Here is a 21,573-nt window from a genome sequence, read left to right as displayed (position 1 = left end):
CACCGTTTGGACTTGTCCACTTTCAAAGTGACAAAAAATAACACTTTCTTCACTTTTGAGTGCATTTTATACATAAAAATCAGTTTTTCATTCAAAAATGTCATAAAAGCGTTTTCAGCTCCAAACGGCACATTTTGGACTTTTCCACTTACAAAGTGACAAAAAAAACACTTTCTTCACTTTTGAGTGCATTTTATACATAAAAATCAATTTTTCATTCAAAAGTGTCAAAAAGCGTTTTCAGCTCCAAAGAGCACTGTTTGGACTTCTCCCCTTACAAAGTGAAAAGAAATAACACGTTCTTCAACTGCAATTGACAACTTTGACTTTTGAGTGCATTTTATACATAAAAATCAGTTTTTCATTCAAAAGTGTCAAAAAAGCGTTTTCAGCTCTAAACAGCACTGTTTGGACTTTTCCACTTACAAGGTGACAATAAATAACACTTTCTTCACTTTTGAGTGCATTTTGTACATAAAAAACATTTTTCATTCAAAAGTGTCAAAAAAGCGTTTTCAGCTCCAAAGAGCACTGTTTGGACATCTCCCCTTACAAGGTGACAAGAAATAACACGTTTTTCAACTGCACTTGACAACTTTGACTTTTGAGTGCATTTTATACATAAAAATACGTTTTTCATTCAAAACGTCAAGAAAACGTTTTTCAGCTCCAAAGAGCACTGTTTGGACTTCTCCCCTTACAAGGTGACAAGAAATAACACGTTCTTCAACTGCAAATGACAACTTTGACTTTTGAGTGCATTTTATACATAAAAATCAGTTTTTCATTCAAAAATGTCATAAAAGCGTTTTCAGCTCCAAAGAGCACTGTTTTTCTTCTCCACTTACAAGGTGACAAGAAATAACACGTTCTTCAACTGCAAATGACAACTTTGACTTTTGAGTGCATTTTATACATAAAAATCAGTTTTTCATTCAAAAATGTCATAAAAGCGTTTTCAGCTCCAAACGGCACTGTTTGGACTTTTCCACTTACAAGGTGACAAAAAAAAAAAAACACTTTCTCCACTTTTGAGTGCATTTTGTACATAAAAAACAGTTTTTCATTCAAAAATGTCATAAAAGCGTTTTCAGCTCCAAACGGCACTGTTTGGACTTTTCCACTTACAAAGTGACAAAAAATAACACTTTCTTCACTTTTGAGTGCATTTTGTACAAAAAAATCAGTTTTTCATTCAAAAGTGTCAAAAAAGCGTTTTCAGCTCCAAAGAGCACTGTTTGGACTTCTCCACTTACAAGGTGACAAGAAATAACACGTTCTTCAAGTGCAAATGACAACTTTGACTTTTGAGTGCATTTTATACATAAAAATCAGTTTTTCATTCAAAAATGTCATAAAAGCGTTTTCAGCTCCAAAGAGCACTGTTTTTCTTCTCCACTTACAAGGTGACAAGAAATAACACGTTCTTCAACTGCAAATGACAACTTTGACTTTTGAGTGCATTTTATACATAAAAATCAGTTTTTCATTCAAAAATGTCATAAAAGCGTTTTCAGCTCCAAACGGCACTGTTTGGACTTTTCCACTTACAAGGTGACAAAAAAAAAAAAAACACTTTCTCCACTTTTGAGTGCATTTTGTACATAAAAAACAGTTTTTCATTCAAAAGTGTCAAAAAAGAGTTTTCCAATCCATAGAGCACTGTTTGGACTTTTCCACTTACAAGGTGACAAAAAAAAACACTTTCTCCACTTTTGAGTGCATTTTGGCCACAAAAAACAGTTTCATTCAAAAATGTCAAAAAAGCGTTTTCAGCTCTAAACTGCACTGTTTGGACTTCTCCAATTACAAGGTGACAAAAAATAACACTTTCTTCACTTTTGAGTGCATTATGTACATAAAAAACAGTTTTTCATTCAAAAGTGTCAAAAAAGAGTTTTCCAATCCATAGAGCACTGTTTGGACTTCTCCCCTTACAAGGTGACAAGAAATAACACGTTCTTCAAGTGCAAATGACAACTTTGACTTTTGAGTGCATTTTATACATAAAAATCAGTTTTTCATTCAAAGCGTCAAAAAAGCGTTTTCAGCTCCAAAGAGCACTGTTTGGACTTCTCCCCTTACAAAGTGAAAAAAAATAACACGTTCTTCAACTGCAAATGACAACTTTGACTTTTGAGTGCATTTTATACATAAAAATCAGTTTTTCATTCAAAAGTGTCAAAAAAGCGTTTTCAGCTCTAAACAGCACTGTTTGGACTTTTCCACTTACAAGGTGACAATAAATAACACTTTCTTCACTTTTGAGTGCATTTTGTACATAAAAAACATTTTTCATTCAAAAGTGTCAAAAAAGCGTTTTCAGCTCCAAAGAGCACTGTTTGGACTTCTCCCCTTACAAGGTGACAAGAAATAACACGTTTTTCAACTGCACTTGACAACTTTGACTTTTGAGTGCATTTTATACATAAAAATACGTTTTTCATTCAAAACGTCAAGAAAGCGTTTTTCAGCTCCAAAGAGCACTGTTTGGACTTCTCCCCTTACAAGGTGACAAGAAATAACACGTTCTTCACTTTTGAGTGCATTATGTACATAAAAAACAGTTTTTCATTCAAAAGTGTCAAAAAAGAGTTTTCCAATCCATAGAGCACTGTTTGGACTTCTCCCCTTACAAGGTGACAAGAAATAACACGTTCTTCAAGTGCAAATGACAACTTTGACTTTTGAGTGCATTTTATACATAAAAATCAGTTTTTCATTCAAAGCGTCAAAAAAGCGTTTTCAGCTCCAAAGAGCACTGTTTGGACTTCTCCCCTTACAAAGTGAAAAAAAATAACACGTTCTTCAACTGCAAATGACAACTTTGACTTTTGAGTGCATTTTATACATAAAAATCAGTTTTTCATTCAAAAGTGTCAAAAAAGCGTTTTCAGCTCTAAACAGCACTGTTTGGACTTTTCCACTTACAAGGTGACAATAAATAACACTTTCTTCACTTTTGAGTGCATTTTGTACATAAAAAACATTTTTCATTCAAAAGTGTCAAAAAAGCGTTTTCAGCTCCAAAGAGCACTGTTTGGACTTCTCCCCTTACAAGGTGACAAGAAATAACACGTTTTTCAACTGCACTTGACAACTTTGACTTTTGAGTGCATTTTATACATAAAAATACGTTTTTCATTCAAAACGTCAAGAAAGCGTTTTTCAGCTCCAAAGAGCACTGTTTGGACTTCTCCCCTTACAAGGTGACAAGAAATAACACGTTCTTCAACTGCAAATGACAACTTTGACTTTTGAGTGCATTTTATACATAAAAATCAGTTTTTCATTCAAAAATGTCATAAAAGCGTTTTCAGCTCAAAACGGCACTGTTTGGACTTTTCCACTTACAAGGTGACAATAAATAACACTTTCTTCACTTTTGAGTGCATTTTGTACAAAAAAATCAGTTTTTCATTCAAAAGTGTCAAAAAAGCGTTTTCAGCTCCAAAGAGCACTGTTTGGACTTCTCCACTTACAAGGTGACAAGAAATAACACGTTCTTCTACTGCAAATTACAACTTTGACTTTTGAGTGCATTTTATACATAAAAATCAGTTTTACATTCAAAAATGTCATAAAAGCGTTTTCAGCTCAAAACGGCACTGTTTGGACTTTTCCACTTACAAAGTGACAAAAAATAACACTTTCTTCACTTTTGAGTGCATTTTATACATAAAAATCAATTTTTCATTCAAAAGTGTCAAAAAGCGTTTTCAGCTCCAAAGAGCACTGTTTTTCTTCTCCACTTACAAGGTGACAAGAAATAACACGTTCTTCAACTGCAAATGGGAACTTTGACTTTTGAGTGCATTTTCGCCACAAAAAACAGTTTTTCATTCAAAAGTGTCAAAAAAGCGTTTTCAGTTGTAAACAGCACTGTTTGGACTTTTCCACTTACAAGGTGACAATAAATAACACTTTCTTCATTTTTGAGTGCATTTTGGCCACAAAAAACAGTTTTTCATTCAAAAGTGTCAAAAAAGCGTTTTCAGCTCCAAAGAGCACTGTTTGGACTTCTCCCCTTACAAGGTGACAAGAAATAACACGTTCTTCAACTGCAAATGACAACTTTGACTTTTGAGTGCATTTTATACATAAAAATCAGTTTTTCATTCAAAAGTGTCAAAAAAGCGTTTTCAGCTCCAAAGAGCACTGTTTGGACTTCTCCACTTACAATGTGACAAGAAATAACACGTTCTTCAACTGCAGATGGGAACTTTGACTTTTGAGTGCATTTTATACATAAAAATACGTTTTTCATTCAAAACGTCAAGAAAGCGTTTTTCAGCTCCAAAGAGCACTGTTTGGACTTCTCCCCTTACAAGGTGACAAGAAATAACACGTTCTTCAACTGCAAATTACAACTTTGACTTTTGAGTGCATTTTATACATAAAAATCAGTTTTTCATTCAAAAATGTCATAAAAGCGTTTTCAGCTCAAATCGGCACTGTTTGGACTTTTCCACTTACAAGGTGACAATAAATAACACTTTCTTCACTTTTGAGTGCATTTTGGCCACAAAAAACAGTTTTTCATTCAAAAGTGTCAAAAAAGCGTTTTCAGCTGTAAACAGCACCGTTTGGACTTGTCCACTTACAAAGTGACAAAAAATAACACTTTCTTCACTTTTGAGTGCATTTTATACATAAAAATCAGTTTTTCATTCAAAAATGTCATAAAAGCGTTTTCAGCTCCAAACGGCACATTTTGGACTTTTCCACTTACAAAGTGACAAAAAAAACACTTTCTTCACTTTTGAGTGCATTTTATACATAAAAATCAATTTTTCATTCAAAAGTGTCAAAAAGCGTTTTCAGCTCCAAAGAGCACTGTTTGGACTTCTCCCCTTACAAAGTGAAAAGAAATAACACGTTCTTCAACTGCAATTGACAACTTTGACTTTTGAGTGCATTTTATACATAAAAATCAGTTTTTCATTCAAAAGTGTCAAAAAAGCGTTTTCAGCTCTAAACAGCACTGTTTGGACTTTTCCACTTACAAGGTGACAATAAATAACACTTTCTTCACTTTTGAGTGCATTTTGTACATAAAAAACATTTTTCATTCAAAAGTGTCAAAAAAGCGTTTTCAGCTCCAAAGAGCACTGTTTGGACTTCTCCACTTACAAGGTGACAAGAAATAACACGTTCTTCAAGTGCAAATGACAACTTTGACTTTTGAGTGCATTTTATACATAAAAATCAGTTTTTCATTCAAAAATCTCATAAAAGCGTTTACAGCTCCAAAGAGCACTGTTTGGACTTTTCCACTTACAAAGTGACAAAAAATAACACTTTCTTCACTTTTGAGTGCATTTTATACATAAAAATCAATTTTTCATTCAAAAGTGTCAAAAAGCGTTTTCAGCTCCAAAGAGCACTGTTTTTCTTCTCCACTTACAAGGTGACAAGAAATAACACGTTCTTCAACTGCAAATGACAACTTTGACTTTTGAGTGCATTTTATACATAAAAATCAGTTTTTCATTCAAAAGTGTCAAAAAGCGTTTTCAGCTCCAAAGAGCACTGTTTTTCTTCTCCACTTACAAGGTGACAAGAAATAACACGTTCTTCAACTGCAAATGACAACTTTGACTTTTGAGTGCATTTTCGCCACAAAAAGCAGTTTTTCATTCAAAAGTGTCAAAAAAGCGTTTTCAGCTCAAACAGCACCGTTTGGACTTCACCACTTACAAGGTGACAAGAAATAACACTTTCTTCACTTTTGAGTGCATTTTGTACATAAAAATCAGTTTTTCATTCAAAAGTGTCAAAAAAGCGTTTTCAGCTCCAAAGAGCACTGTTTGGACTTCTCCCCTTACAAGGTGACAAGAAATAACACGTTCTTCAACTGCAAATGACAAATTTGACTTTTGAGTGCATTTTATACATAAAAATCAGTTATTCAATTAAAACGTCAAAGAAGCGTTTTCAGCTCCAAAGAGCACTGTTTGGACTTCTCCCCTTACAAGGTGATAAGAAATAACACGTTCTTCAACTGCAAATGACAACTTTGACTTTTGAGTGCATTTTATACATAAAAATCAGTTTTTCATTCAAAAGTGTCAAAAAAGCGTTTTCAGCTCCAAAGAGCACTGTTTGGACTTCTCCCCTTACAAGGTGACAAGAAATAACACGTTCTTCAACTGCAAATGACAACTTTGACTTTTGAGTGCATTTTATACATAAAAATCAGTTTTTCATTCAAAAGTATCAAAAAAGCGTTTTCAGCTCCAAAGAGCACTGTTTGGACCTCCACTTACAATGTGACAAGAAATAACACGTTCTTCAACTGCAGATGGGAACTTTGACTTTTGAGTGCATTTTATACATAAAAATACGTTTTTCATTCAAAACGTCAAGAAAGCGTTTTTCAGCTCCAAAGAGCACTGTTTGGACTTCTCCCCTTACAAGGTGACAAGAAATAACACGTTCTTCAACTGCAAATTACAACTTTGACTTTTGAGTGCATTTTATACATAAAAATCAGTTTTTCATTCAAAAATGTCATAAAAGCGTTTTCAGCTCAAATCGGCACTGTTTGGACTTTTCCACTTACAAGGTTACAATAAATAACACTTTCTTCACTTTTGAGTGCATTTTGGCCACAAAAAACAGTTTTTCATTCAAAAGTGTCAAAAAAGCGTTTTCAGCTGTAAACAGCACCGTTTGGACTTGTCCACTTTCAAAGTGACAAAAAATAACACTTTCTTCACTTTTGAGTGCATTTTATACATAAAAATCAGTTTTTCATTCAAAAATGTCATAAAAGCGTTTTCAGCTCCAAACGGCACATTTTGGACTTTTCCACTTACAAAGTGACAAAAAAAACACTTTCTTCACTTTTGAGTGCATTTTATACATAAAAATCAATTTTTCATTCAAAAGTGTCAAAAAGCGTTTTCAGCTCCAAAGAGCACTGTTTGGACTTCTCCCCTTACAAAGTGAAAAGAAATAACACGTTCTTCAACTGCAATTGACAACTTTGACTTTTGAGTGCATTTTATACATAAAAATCAGTTTTTCATTCAAAAGTGTCAAAAAAGCGTTTTCAGCTCTAAACAGCACTGTTTGGACTTTTCCACTTACAAGGTGACAATAAATAACACTTTCTTCACTTTTGAGTGCATTTTGTACATAAAAAACATTTTTCATTCAAAAGTGTCAAAAAAGCGTTTTCAGCTCCAAAGAGCACTGTTTGGACATCTCCCCTTACAAGGTGACAAGAAATAACACGTTTTTCAACTGCACTTGACAACTTTGACTTTTGAGTGCATTTTATACATAAAAATACGTTTTTCATTCAAAACGTCAAGAAAACGTTTTTCAGCTCCAAAGAGCACTGTTTGGACTTCTCCCCTTACAAGGTGACAAGAAATAACACGTTCTTCAACTGCAAATGACAACTTTGACTTTTGAGTGCATTTTATACATAAAAATCAGTTTTTCATTCAAAAATGTCATAAAAGCGTTTTCAGCTCAAAACGGCACTGTTTGGACTTTTCCACTTACAAGGTGACAATAAATAACACTTTCTTCACTTTTGAGTGCATTTTGGCCACAAAAAACAGTTTTTCATTCAAAAGTGTCAAAAAAGCGTTTTCAGCTGTAAACAGCACCGTTTGGACTTCTCCACTTACAAGGTGACAAGAAATAACACGTTCTTCAAGTGCAAATGACAACTTTGACTTTTGAGTGCATTTTATACATAAAAATCAGTTTTTCATTCAAAAATGTCATAAAAGCGTTTTCAGCTCCAAAGAGCACTGTTTTTCTTCTCCACTTACAAGGTGACAAGAAATAACACGTTCTTCAACTGCAAATGACAACTTTGACTTTTGAGTGCATTTTATACATAAAAATCAGTTTTTCATTCAAAAATGTCATAAAAGCGTTTTCGGCTCAAAACGGCACTGTTTGGACTTTTCCACTTACAAGGTGACAATAAATAACACTTTCTTCACTTTTGAGTGCATTTTGGCCACAAAAAACAGTTTTTCATTCAAAAGTGTCAAAAAAGCGTTTTCAGCTGTAAACAGCACCGTTTGGACTTGTCCACTTACAAAGTGACAAAAAATAACACTTTCTTCACTTTTGAGTGCATTTTGTACAAAAAAATCAGTTTTTCATTCAAAAGTGTCAAAAAAGCGTTTTCAGCTCCAAACGGCACTGTTTGGACTTTTCCACTTACAAGGTGACAAAAAAAAAAAAAACACTTTCTCCACTTTTGAGTGCATTTTGTACATAAAAAACAGTTTTTCATTCAAAAGTGTCAAAAAAGAGTTTTCCAATCCATAGAGCACTGTTTGGACTTTTCCACTTACAAGGTGACAAAAAAAAAACACTTTCTCCACTTTTGAGTGCATTTTGGCCACAAAAAACAGTTTCATTCAAAAATGTCAAAAAAGCGTTTTCAGCTCTAAACTGCACTGTTTGGACTTCTCCAATTACAAGGTGACAAAAAATAACACTTTCTTCACTTTTGAGTGCATTATGTACATAAAAAACAGTTTTTCATTCAAAAGTGTCAAAAAAGAGTTTTCCAATCCATAGAGCACTGTTTGGACTTCTCCCCTTACAAGGTGACAAGAAATAACACGTTCTTCAAGTGCAAATGACAACTTTGACTTTTGAGTGCATTTTATACATAAAAATCAGTTTTTCATTCAAAGCGTCAAAAAAGCGTTTTCAGCTCCAAAGAGCACTGTTTGGACTTCTCCCCTTACAAAGTGAAAAGAAATAACACGTTCTTCAACTGCAATTGACAACTTTGACTTTTGAGTGCATTTTATACATAAAAATCAGTTTTTCATTCAAAAGTGTCAAAAAAGCGTTTTCAGCTCTAAACAGCACTGTTTGGACTTTTCCACTTACAAGGTGACAATAAATAACACTTTCTTCACTTTTGAGTGCATTTTGTACATAAAAAAACATTTTTCATTCAAAAGTGTCAAAAAAGCGTTTTCAGCTCCAAAGAGCACTGTTTGGACTTCTCCCCTTACAAGGTGACAAGAAATAACACGTTTTTCAACTGCACTTGACAACTTTGACTTTTGAGTGCATTTTATACATAAAAATACGTTTTTCATTCAAAACGTCAAGAAAGCGTTTTTCAGCTCCAAAGAGCACTGTTTGGACTTCTCCCCTTACAAGGTGACAAGAAATAACACGTTCTTCAACTGCAAATGACAACTTTGACTTTTGAGTGCATTTTATACATAAAAATCAGTTTTTCATTCAAAAATGTCATAAAAGCGTTTTCAGCTCAAAACGGCACTGTTTGGACTTTTCCACTTACAAGGTGACAATAAATAACACTTTCTTCACTTTTGAGTGCATTTTGTACAAAAAAATCAGTTTTTCATTCAAAAGTGTCAAAAAAGCGTTTTCAGCTCCAAAGAGCACTGTTTGGACTTCTCCACTTACAAGGTGACAAGAAATAACACGTTCTTCTACTGCAAATTACAACTTTGACTTTTGAGTGCATTTTATACATAAAAATCAGTTTTACATTCAAAAATGTCATAAAAGCGTTTTCAGCTCAAAACGGCACTGTTTGGACTTTTCCACTTACAAAGTGACAAAAAATAACACTTTCTTCACTTTTGAGTGCATTTTATACATAAAAATCAATTTTTCATTCAAAAGTGTCAAAAAGCGTTTTCAGCTCCAAAGAGCACTGTTTTTCTTCTCCACTTACAAGGTGACAAGAAATAACACGTTCTTCAACTGCAAATGGGAACTTTGACTTTTGAGTGCATTTTCGCCACAAAAAACAGTTTTTCATTCAAAAGTGTCAAAAAAGCGTTTTCAGTTGTAAACAGCACTGTTTGGACTTTTCCACTTACAAGGTGACAATAAATAACACTTTCTTCATTTTTGAGTGCATTTTGGCCACAAAAAACAGTTTTTCATTCAAAAGTGTCAAAAAAGCGTTTTCAGCTCCAAAGAGCACTGTTTGGACTTCTCCACTTACAAGGTGACAAGAAATAACACGTTCTTCAACTGCAAATGACAACTTTGACTTTTGAGTGCATTTTATACATAAAAATCAGTTTTTCATTCAAAAGTGTCAAAAAAGCGTTTTCAGCTCCAAAGAGCACTGTTTGGACTTCTCCACTTACAATGTGACAAGAAATAACACGTTCTTCAACTGCAGATGGGAACTTTGACTTTTGAGTGCATTTTATACATAAAAATACGTTTTTCATTCAAAACGTCAAGAAAGCGTTTTTCAGCTCCAAAGAGCACTGTTTGGACTTCTCCCCTTACAAGGTGACAAGAAATAACACGTTCTTCAACTGCAAATTACAACTTTGACTTTTGAGTGCATTTTATACATAAAAATCAGTTTTTCATTCAAAAATGTCATAAAAGCGTTTTCAGCTCAAATCGGCACTGTTTGGACTTTTCCACTTACAAGGTTACAATAAATAACACTTTCTTCACTTTTGAGTGCATTTTGGCCACAAAAAACAGTTTTTCATTCAAAAGTGTCAAAAAAGCGTTTTCAGCTGTAAACAGCACCGTTTGGACTTGTCCACTTACAAAGTGACAAAAAATAACACTTTCTTCACTTTTGAGTGCATTTTATACATAAAAATCAGTTTTTCATTCAAAAATGTCATAAAAGCGTTTTCAGCTCCAAACGGCACATTTTGGACTTTTCCACTTACAAAGTGACAAAAAAAACACTTTCTTCACTTTTGAGTGCATTTTATACATAAAAATCAATTTTTCATTCAAAAGTGTCAAAAAGCGTTTTCAGCTCCAAAGAGCACTGTTTGGACTTCTCCCCTTACAAAGTGAAAAGAAATAACACGTTCTTCAACTGCAATTGACAACTTTGACTTTTGAGTGCATTTTATACATAAAAATCAGTTTTTCATTCAAAAGTGTCAAAAAAGCGTTTTCAGCTCTAAACAGCACTGTTTGGACTTTTCCACTTACAAGGTGACAATAAATAACACTTTCTTCACTTTTGAGTGCATTTTGTACATAAAAAACATTTTTCATTCAAAAGTGTCAAAAAAGCGTTTTCAGCTCCAAAGAGCACTGTTTGGACTTCTCCACTTACAAGGTGACAAGAAATAACACGTTCTTCAAGTGCAAATGACAACTTTGACTTTTGAGTGCATTTTATACATAAAAATCAGTTTTTCATTCAAAAATCTCATAAAAGCGTTTACAGCTCAAAACGGCACTGTTTGGACTTTTCCACTTACAAAGTGACAAAAAATAACACTTTCTTCACTTTTGAGTGCATTTTATACATAAAAATCAATTTTTCATTCAAAAGTGTCAAAAAGCGTTTTCAGCTCCAAAGAGCACTGTTTTTCTTCTCCACTTACAAGGTGACAAGAAATAACACGTTCTTCAACTGCAAATGACAACTTTGACTTTTGAGTGCATTTTATACATAAAAATCAGTTTTTCATTCAAAAGTGTCAAAAAGCGTTTTCAGCTCCAAAGAGCACTGTTTTTCTTCTCCACTTACAAGGTGACAAGAAATAACACGTTCTTCAACTGCAAATGACAACTTTGACTTTTGAGTGCATTTTCGCCACAAAAAGCAGTTTTTCATTCAAAAGTGTCAAAAAAGCGTTTTCAGCTCAAACAGCACCGTTTGGACTTCACCACTTACAAGGTGACAAGAAATAACACTTTCTTCACTTTTGAGTGCATTTTGTACATAAAAATCAGTTTTTCATTCAAAAGTGTCAAAAAAGCGTTTTCAGCTCCAAAGAGCACTGTTTGGACTTCTCCCCTTACAAGGTGACAAGAAATAACACGTTCTTCAACTGCAAATGACAAATTTGACTTTTGAGTGCATTTTATACATAAAAATCAGTTATTCAATTAAAACGTCAAAGAAGCGTTTTCAGCTCCAAAGAGCACTGTTTGGACTTCTCCCCTTACAAGGTGATAAGAAATAACACGTTCTTCAACTGCAAATGACAACTTTGACTTTTGAGTGCATTTTATACATAAAAATCAGTTTTTCATTCAAAAGTGTCAAAAAAGCGTTTTCAGCTCCAAAGAGCACTGTTTGGACTTCTCCCCTTACAAGGTGACAAGAAATAACACGTTCTTCAACTGCAAATGACAACTTTGACTTTTGAGTGCATTTTATACATAAAAATCAGTTTTTCATTCAAAAGTATCAAAAAAGCGTTTTCAGCTCCAAAGAGCACTGTTTGGACTTCTCCACTTACAATGTGACAAGAAATAACACGTTCTTCAACTGCAGATGGGAACTTTGACTTTTGAGTGCATTTTATACATAAAAATACGTTTTTCATTCAAAACGTCAAGAAAGCGTTTTTCAGCTCCAAAGAGCACTGTTTGGACTTCTCCCCTTACAAGGTGACAAGAAATAACACGTTCTTCAACTGCAAATTACAACTTTGACTTTTGAGTGCATTTTATACATAAAAATCAGTTTTTCATTCAAAAATGTCATAAAAGCGTTTTCAGCTCAAATCGGCACTGTTTGGACTTTTCCACTTACAAGGTTACAATAAATAACACTTTCTTCACTTTTGAGTGCATTTTGGCCACAAAAAACAGTTTTTCATTCAAAAGTGTCAAAAAAGCGTTTTCAGCTGTAAACAGCACCGTTTGGACTTGTCCACTTTCAAAGTGACAAAAAATAACACTTTCTTCACTTTTGAGTGCATTTTATACATAAAAATCAGTTTTTCATTCAAAAATGTCATAAAAGCGTTTTCAGCTCCAAACGGCACATTTTGGACTTTTCCACTTACAAAGTGACAAAAAAAACACTTTCTTCACTTTTGAGTGCATTTTATACATAAAAATCAATTTTTCATTCAAAAGTGTCAAAAAGCGTTTTCAGCTCCAAAGAGCACTGTTTGGACTTCTCCCCTTACAAAGTGAAAAGAAATAACACGTTCTTCAACTGCAATTGACAACTTTGACTTTTGAGTGCATTTTATACATAAAAATCAGTTTTTCATTCAAAAGTGTCAAAAAAGCGTTTTCAGCTCTAAACAGCACTGTTTGGACTTTTCCACTTACAAGGTGACAATAAATAACACTTTCTTCACTTTTGAGTGCATTTTGTACATAAAAAACATTTTTCATTCAAAAGTGTCAAAAAAGCGTTTTCAGCTCCAAAGAGCACTGTTTGGACTTCTCCCCTTACAAGGTGACAAGAAATAACACGTTTTTCAACTGCACTTGACAACTTTGACTTTTGAGTGCATTTTATACATAAAAATACGTTTTTCATTCAAAACGTCAAGAAAACGTTTTTCAGCTCCAAAGAGCACTGTTTGGACTTCTCCCCTTACAAGGTGACAAGAAATAACACGTTCTTCAACTGCAAATGACAACTTTGACTTTTGAGTGCATTTTATACATAAAAATCAGTTTTTCATTCAAAAATGTCATAAAAGCGTTTTCAGCTCAAAACGGCACTGTTTGGACTTTTCCACTTACAAGGTGACAATAAATAACACTTTCTTCACTTTTGAGTGCATTTTGGCCACAAAAAACAGTTTTTCATTCAAAAGTGTCAAAAAAGCGTTTTCAGCTGTAAACAGCACCGTTTGGACTTGTCCACTTACAAAGTGACAAAAAATAACACTTTCTTCACTTTTGAGTGCATTTTGTACAAAAAAATCAGTTTTTCATTCAAAAGTGTCAAAAAAGCGTTTTCAGCTCCAAAGAGCACTGTTTGGACTTCTCCACTTACAAGGTGACAAGAAATAACACGTTCTTCAAGTGCAAATGACAACTTTGACTTTTGAGTGCATTTTATACATAAAAATCAGTTTTTCATTCAAAAATGTCATAAAAGCGTTTTCAGCTCCAAAGAGCACTGTTTTTCTTCTCCACTTACAAGGTGACAAGAAATAACACGTTCTTCAACTGCAAATGACAACTTTGACTTTTGAGTGCATTTTATACATAAAAATCAGTTTTTCATTCAAAAATGTCATAAAAGCGTTTTCAGCTCCAAACGGCACTGTTTGGACTTTTCCACTTACAAGGTGACAAAAAAAAAAAAACACTTTCTCCACTTTTGAGTGCATTTTGTACATAAAAAAACAGTTTTTCATTCAAAAGTGTCAAAAAAGAGTTTTCCAATCCATAGAGCACTGTTTGGACTTTTCCACTTACAAGGTGACAAAAAAAAACACTTTCTCCACTTTTGAGTGCATTTTGGCCACAAAAAACAGTTTCATTCAAAAATGTCAAAAAAGCGTTTTCAGCTCTAAACTGCACTGTTTGGACTTCTCCAATTACAAGGTGACAAAAAATAACACTTTCTTCACTTTTGAGTGCATTATGTACATAAAAAACAGTTTTTCATTCAAAAGTGTCAAAAAAGAGTTTTCCAATCCATAGAGCACTGTTTGGACTTCTCCCCTTACAAGGTGACAAGAAATAACACGTTCTTCAAGTGCAAATGACAACTTTGACTTTTGAGTGCATTTTATACATAAAAATCAGTTTTTCATTCAAAGCGTCAAAAAAGCGTTTTCAGCTCCAAAGAGCACTGTTTGGACTTCTCCCCATACAAAGTGAAAAGAAATAACACGTTCTTCAACTGCAATTGACAACTTTGACTTTTGAGTGCATTTTATACATAAAAATCAGTTTTTCATTCAAAAGTGTCAAAAAAGCGTTTTCAGCTCTAAACAGCACTGTTTGGACTTTTCCACTTACAAGGTGACAATAAATAACACTTTCTTCACTTTTGAGTGCATTTTGTACATAAAAAACATTTTTCATTCAAAAGTGTCAAAAAAGCGTTTTCAGCTCCAAAGAGCACTGTTTGGACTTCTCCCCTTACAAGGTGACAAGAAATAACACGTTTTTCAACTGCACTTGACAACTTTGACTTTTGAGTGCATTTTATACATAAAAATACGTTTTTCATTCAAAACGTCAAGAAAGCGTTTTTCAGCTCCAAAGAGCACTGTTTGGACTTCTCCCCTTACAAGGTGACAAGAAATAACACGTTCTTCAACTGCAAATGACAACTTTGACTTTTGAGTGCATTTTATACATAAAAATCAGTTTTTCATTCAAAAATGTCATAAAAGCGTTTTCAGCTCAAAACGGCACTGTTTGGACTTTTCCACTTACAAGGTGACAATAAATAACACTTTCTTCACTTTTGAGTGCATTTTGTACAAAAAAATCAGTTTTTCATTCAAAAGTGTCAAAAAGCGTTTTCAGCTCCAAAGAGCACTGTTTTTCTTCTCCACTTACAAGGTGACAAGAAATAACACGTTCTTCAACTGCAAATGGGAACTTTGACTTTTGAGTGCATTTTGGCCACAAAAAACAGTTTTTCATTCAAAAGTGTCAAAAAAGCGTTTTCAGCTGTAAACAGCACCGTTTGGACTTGTCCACTTACAAAGTGACAAAAAATAACACTTTCTTCACTTTTGAGTGCATTTTATACATAAAAATCAATTTTTCATTCAAAAGTGTCAAAAAGCGTTTTCAGCTCCAAAGAGCACTGTTTTTCTTCTCCACTTACAAGGTGACAAGAAATAACACGTTCTTCAACTGCAAATGGGAACTTTGACTTTTGAGTGCATTTTCGCCACAAAAAACAGTTTTTCATTCAAAAGTGTCAAAAAAGCGTTTTCAGTTGTAAACAGCACTGTTTGGACTTTTCCACTTACAAGGTGACAATAAATAACACTTTCTTCATTTTTGAGTGCATTTTGGCCACAAAAAACAGTTTTTCATTCAAAAGTGTCAAAAAAGCGTTTTCAGCTCCAAAGAGCACTGTTTGGACTTCTCCCCTTACAAGGTGACAAGAAATAACACGTTCTTCAACTGCAAATGACAACTTTGACTTTTGAGTGCATTTTATACATAAAAATCAGTTTTTCATTCAAAAGTGTCAAAAAAGCGTTTTCAGCTCCAAAGAGCACTGTTTGGACTTCTCCACTTACAATGTGACAAGAAATAACACGTTCTTCAACTGCAGATGGGAACTTTGACTTTTGAGTGCATTTTATACATAAAAATACGTTTTTCATTCAAAACGTCAAGAAAGCGTTTTTCAGCTCCAAAGAGCACTGTTTGGACTTCTCCCCTTACAAGGTGACAAGAAATAACACGTTCTTCAACTGCAAATTACAACTTTGACTTTTGAGTGCATTTTATACATAAAAATCAGTTTTTCATTCAAAAATGTCATAAAAGCGTTTTCAGCTCAAATTGGCACTGTTTGGACTTTTCCACTTACAAGGTTACAATAAATAACACTTTCTTCACTTTTGAGTGCATTTTGGCCACAAAAAACAGTTTTTCATTCAAAAGTGTCAAAAAAGCGTTTTCAGCTGTAAACAGCACCGTTTGGACTTGTCCACTTACAAAGTGACAAAAAATAACACTTTCTTCACTTTTGAGTGCATTTTATACATAAAAATCAGTTTTTCATTCAAAAATGTCATAAAAGCGTTTTCAGCTCCAAACGGCACATTTTGGACTTTTCCACTTACAAAGTGACAAAAAAAACACTTTCTTCACTTTTGAGTGCATTTTATACATAAAAATCAATTTTTCATTCAAAAGTGTCAAAAAGCATTTTCTATGAGGGGCCGTATAAGACATTATTTATTCTGAACCATTCACATTCATACATTCTTGCTCTCACAGTCATATATACTCTCTTTCGCATACATATATTCTCTTACGCATCCATATATTCTCTCTCTCACATTCATACATTCTTGCTCTCACAGTCATATATACTCTCTTTCGCATACATATATTCTCTTACGCATCCATATATTCTCTCTCTCACATTCATACATTCTTGCTCTCACAGTCATATATACTCTCTTTCGCATACATATATTCTCACTTGCACATCCATATATTCTCTCTCTCGCATGCATATATATTCTCTTACGCATTCATATATTCTCACTTGCACATCCATATATTCTCTCTCTTGCATGCATATATATTACTTTACACATACATACATTCTCACTCTCATTGTCACTCTTAAAAAAGAATGTATGTATGTGAAAGACAAGTATATATGAACGTGTGAGGAAGAGTTTATATGTGTGTGTGAGAGAGGAGTATGCATGAAACGGAAGTTACTTTGCATGAAAAGGAAGGCACTTTGAATGAAAAGGAAGCCACTTTGAATGAAACGGAAGGCAGATGATTTCTCGTGCTCTGATTGGACGAGAGGCCGCCACCTCCCATTTTGAACACACTCTAAACCCTATCACTTGTACTGACTCATAACTATTAAGGTTACACAACTTAAATGTCATTTTGTAGTTGATTCAACTATAAAGTATTAAGCTCTATCAAGATTTTTTCAAATTTAACTTAACAGTGCTAAATATTTTAAAGCTTATTTGTATCTAGCACTCAAAAATTTTAAGATCCCTGAAGTAGCGTCATGACGTCATCACGTACTGGTGGGAGGGTCTTTCGTTTTCTCTACGTTAGCTCAGGTGGCCATGTTGGATTTGCCGAATGCGAGTATGCGACGTTTGAAATTGAAAGTCGAGCATTTTATTATTCTGCAAAGCGTTGCGATTTCGTCCCGCTTCAAGACGCCCCAACCTCGGGGTTTTTTTTCCATCCGCCTCATCGCTGATGGTGCCGTCTTGTCTTCAGCCCTGATTTTATTTGGTAAGTATCGTTCATGGTTTATGAATGAATGCTTTAAAAATGCTCTTATACTACCGTAAATGTGGTTTACTGTTGTTTAAACATATGTGTGTTATGATTGTTTTAGAGATTAATGTGGAAATGTATACATGATTAGTTTGTCATAGCAGACGTATGGCGAGCCAAACCCAAAATGCATTTCTGCCCGTAAGTTACGACAGTGATGAGGTTTTTTTTTTTTTTCAGAGGTAGAAATGATCTGTTATGCTGCAATCACACTAAACATGATCCGCGTGTGAAATTCGCGTTGGAGGCCTCTGTCTGTGGCTAAAGTTTGCTGCTGGACATTTGTCCAAAAATGTCACTCAAAGCCTCTAACGGTTGTGTGGGAGGAGCTACCGCCAACAGTTTTAAGCCTGGTTGCTACATGGAAGCATTGGGTTTTGAATGCAGCTTTAAGCTTTTATAAATCACTGATCTCCGTTATAAAAAAGGTTTTTGTAAAAATAAATTAATCAACGTGCTCGTGTTGTGTTCAGGTACCGAACTACAGAGTGTTCAGTGTTTCACCTCCAGGTAGACGCCAAGGCCAGCGAGGTAACTTGTCTCAGTTATTTGTCTAGAGCTATTTTAAAAAAAACAAAAAATGCAATAGGTTGTGTAGTGCAATAAATGTTTTTTGATCAGAATATAATTGAAACATTTTTTAACATTGAAAAATCTCTTTTGGACTTTTTCAGATACTGAACTTCAGAAAGTTCACCAGAAAGTCACCATTTCACCAGAAAAGACCTGTCAGTAGGTGAGTTTTATACTTATTTAATGCATTCATCCTGAACTATTACCATTATTAGATTTATACGGCAGCATGGAAACATTTATGCACATTTTAACTAGCCAAAGGTCTAAATAGAGCTGAAATTATTTACAATTTAACTAAACTTTTTTAGATTGCAGGCTGAAGGTGGCACAATGGAATGGAGGTGCAAGTTGTGTTCTGTTACTTTGGCACTATGCAGTACTACATATAATACTGCAGTACTACATAGCCAATATTCCAAAGTGTTTCCACTGCCATGTATGTGGAGACACTTTGGAATATTGTCATGTCTTTATGACAGTATATTACAATAATAAAATGATGTTGCATTAGCACCATTCCATCATTTGAAACCATGAAAACTCATCTGTCAAGATCTGAAATGGATTTATGTAGAGTAGATGCAGTCAGAGGAAATTGTGCAGTTTTTACATGTTTGTGTAACTTAAAGCTGCCCTTTTCTGAGACTAAGTCCACCAAAACAGACAGGAACTGGCCAGCTTGGTTAGGATTTATGACCTCCAGGTGAATTTCTAATGTGCATAATTCAAAAACGGATAACAAATCATTTGTAAACAGCTGTAAGAAGCCACGGTGTAACTTGCCTTCAAATGACTTTGGGTCTTTGACCTGAAGTGGATCATGACATAAACACTGTATTGTCCTCTTACTAGAAATAGACATCTAGAAAAGGTATCATTTTATTATTTCTTAAAGTTCCTTAAGTAAATATTGGAAGTGTTTGCTCTGCATTTGCTTCAAAGGTAATGGATATTTCTTTTTATTCTTTTAGGACCAGCGTGACGTGAACATGAGACGGGCACTTGTCCTCCTTGCACTTCCTGTTTATCTGCATGAAGATGCCTCCAACTTCTTCAAGACCTGTACAGTAAGTGCACACGACTCCCTGTCAATGGTTTTCAGTAATCCTTTAATATTGATTGAGATTTTATTGAGTGACATAATAAATAGGGCAATTGTTTGTAGTTTGTAAACTGAGTGATATTTTTAAATGGTTTTAAAACTGAGACGGAAGATGAAAGGCGAACATCAGGGACTCCTGATTGGAAGGAGTGGAGTTTCGTTTACCTTTTGTGCTCCTGATCCATCATTATTTGAATAAAGAAAAATGAAGCTTTAGTCTTAAATTATTTTATAAATGTCCTCCTTCAGAAAAATGCTAAAGAACTTTTTAAAAACACAATTTTAATTGGAGTTGGTCCTTAAAACATCATAGCCAGTTGATTAAAAGCTAACAGAATGTTAGCATGAAAAGATTCCCATTGACAGATGGCAGGAATGTCAGTTTTGGACATTAGTGTGATGAATATCTTTGAGGGTCTGAACTCATCTGTGTTTTTTGTTTTGTATTTTCCAGAATACCAGACCTCACAGACACTGCTGTGGGTATCTTCTCAGTTGTCGTGGTGATGCTCCTGATGCTGCCGTCAGTGGTCCCACACATCTGGCTGACTAATCTCTTCTAACTCTTCGGGGACATCTATGCTCTGGACCTACAGCACCCCAAAAAACTTGAACTTGCCTTCATATTTATTCAGAATGCTGTCTTGAGCCTTGAGGACAGCAAACCACTGAAAGGACATTTATTGACGCTGAAGAATGTTTCGTTGAGTGAGTCTTCCAGAATGGACTATTTGTTGGTTTAAGTGTTATGTAACTAATGTGTTTTGTTGTGATCATTTGCTTTTTCTGCCGTAAAATACAAAACCAACTCTTTTTGTCAATATGTTGTGTGGCACTCTTATAATGCAGTTTTATTGCACTTATTGTTTCTTCATCCTCTTGATATTTGTGCTTTTTTTTAAAGAGCAATTAAAAAAAGTGTATTAAGCAATCACTATTGTGTGGCCTTCACGTTTGTTGGTTTTTATCAATGTTAGCCTTTAAAATGTAGTGGGGCAGTATCAATATCTCTGTTTAGAATACATTTTAAGCTGAAGAATTTTAAATATTTTCAATGCTACACATTTAATGAGTTAAAGAATTTATAAAGCATTTGAGTGAATTTTACATATTTTATGAGTTGAGTAATATAAAAATATAGTTAGTTAAAGCGTTTTTTAGTTGGAAAATATTAAAAACTTTAAGTAAATAATCTCTCTTTTATAAGTTGAGGAATCTTAATATTTTTTATATGAAATAATACAAATGTAAGCCAACTGACAATATGAATTTTAATAAATGTTAACTTAAAAGTTTTAATAATATAACTTAACTGTTGCGTAATCTGTTACAAAATAATTTTTAAGTTCAGTCAACTCGCTAGGGATTACAGTGCAGACGCTAACGTGAACAAGCAAGAAATCCCAAATTAACAGACTTGTGTTGTGGAAAGGTATGTTTTTCAGCTAGCAGGAATAATCAAAGTATCTGTTCTCTGTTTCAAAATGAGATTGCCACAAAACCGTATGTTATCTCATACTGGAACAGCTTTGGATGTAGAATTCAGTGGGAAAAGGTTTGGACCCTGCCACAAAAGTATTTCATCACCAATAAAATCAGAGAAATTTCTTTCAAAATTCTTCACAAATTTTATCCAGTGAAACATTTCTTTACTAAGTTTAAAAAAGATCTGGACATAAACTGTTCATTCTGTCATTCCTCACCAGAAACTGTGCCTCATCTTATTTGGTTTTGCTATTTCACTCAACTATTTTGGAAAGATGTGATACATTTTATAAGAACTCATCTATGTGAAGATTATAGATTATTTTACGAGCATATTATTTTTGGATATTTTACACAAGAAAGACTTAATGCAGAAAAAATATATGTAGTTAATTTACTTATAATTATGGCTAAATACTTTATACACAAGTGTAAATATGCCAACAAAAAAACCGTGTTTTATGTTTTTCAGAAAGAAATGGTTTTGTATGTGAACAGTATTAAATCTTCCACTAACAAAAAAGCTGTCAGAACAGTTGAAACATGGTCTCTCCTGAAACTTTAACAGATTCCTTTGCCTTATTATTTTTGTTTTCTTTTTGCATAACCTGTTTTACATGGTTATCATTATGTTTTTTTGTTCATTCTCATGGCGAACGTGAAGATTGTATTTTGCACACAGTGGAGTTTTGTGTTTGGTATTT

General features: G+C 33.9%; 1 long non-coding RNA gene across 3 annotated transcripts; it reads left to right on the top strand.

Moving 5' to 3' along the window:
- Positions 1-17,667: 17,667 nt before the first annotated feature.
- On the top strand, positions 17,668-20,318 carry LOC144991157 (uncharacterized). 3 transcript variants are annotated; one of them, XR_013655086.1, is made up of 4 exons: positions 17,668-18,237; positions 18,381-18,434; positions 19,254-19,349; positions 19,839-20,318. It is a non-coding gene; the product is annotated as an uncharacterized LOC144991157 (long non-coding RNA). The 3 variants fall into 3 exon arrangements; XR_013655087.1 differs by having other exon boundaries at positions 18,381-18,438; XR_013655088.1 differs by having other exon boundaries at positions 18,381-18,442.
- The last annotated feature ends 1,255 nt before the right edge of the window (positions 20,319-21,573 follow it).

The sequence above is a fragment of the Oryzias latipes genome, chromosome 3 (genome assembly GCF_053564925.1).
Source record: "Oryzias latipes strain Hd-rR chromosome 3, Olatipes_Hd-rR_3.1".
NCBI classification, from domain to species: Eukaryota; Metazoa; Chordata; class Actinopteri; order Beloniformes; family Adrianichthyidae; genus Oryzias; species Oryzias latipes.
Note: the sequence above shows the minus strand (reverse complement) of the source record. Positions and strands in the feature narration are given on the sequence as shown.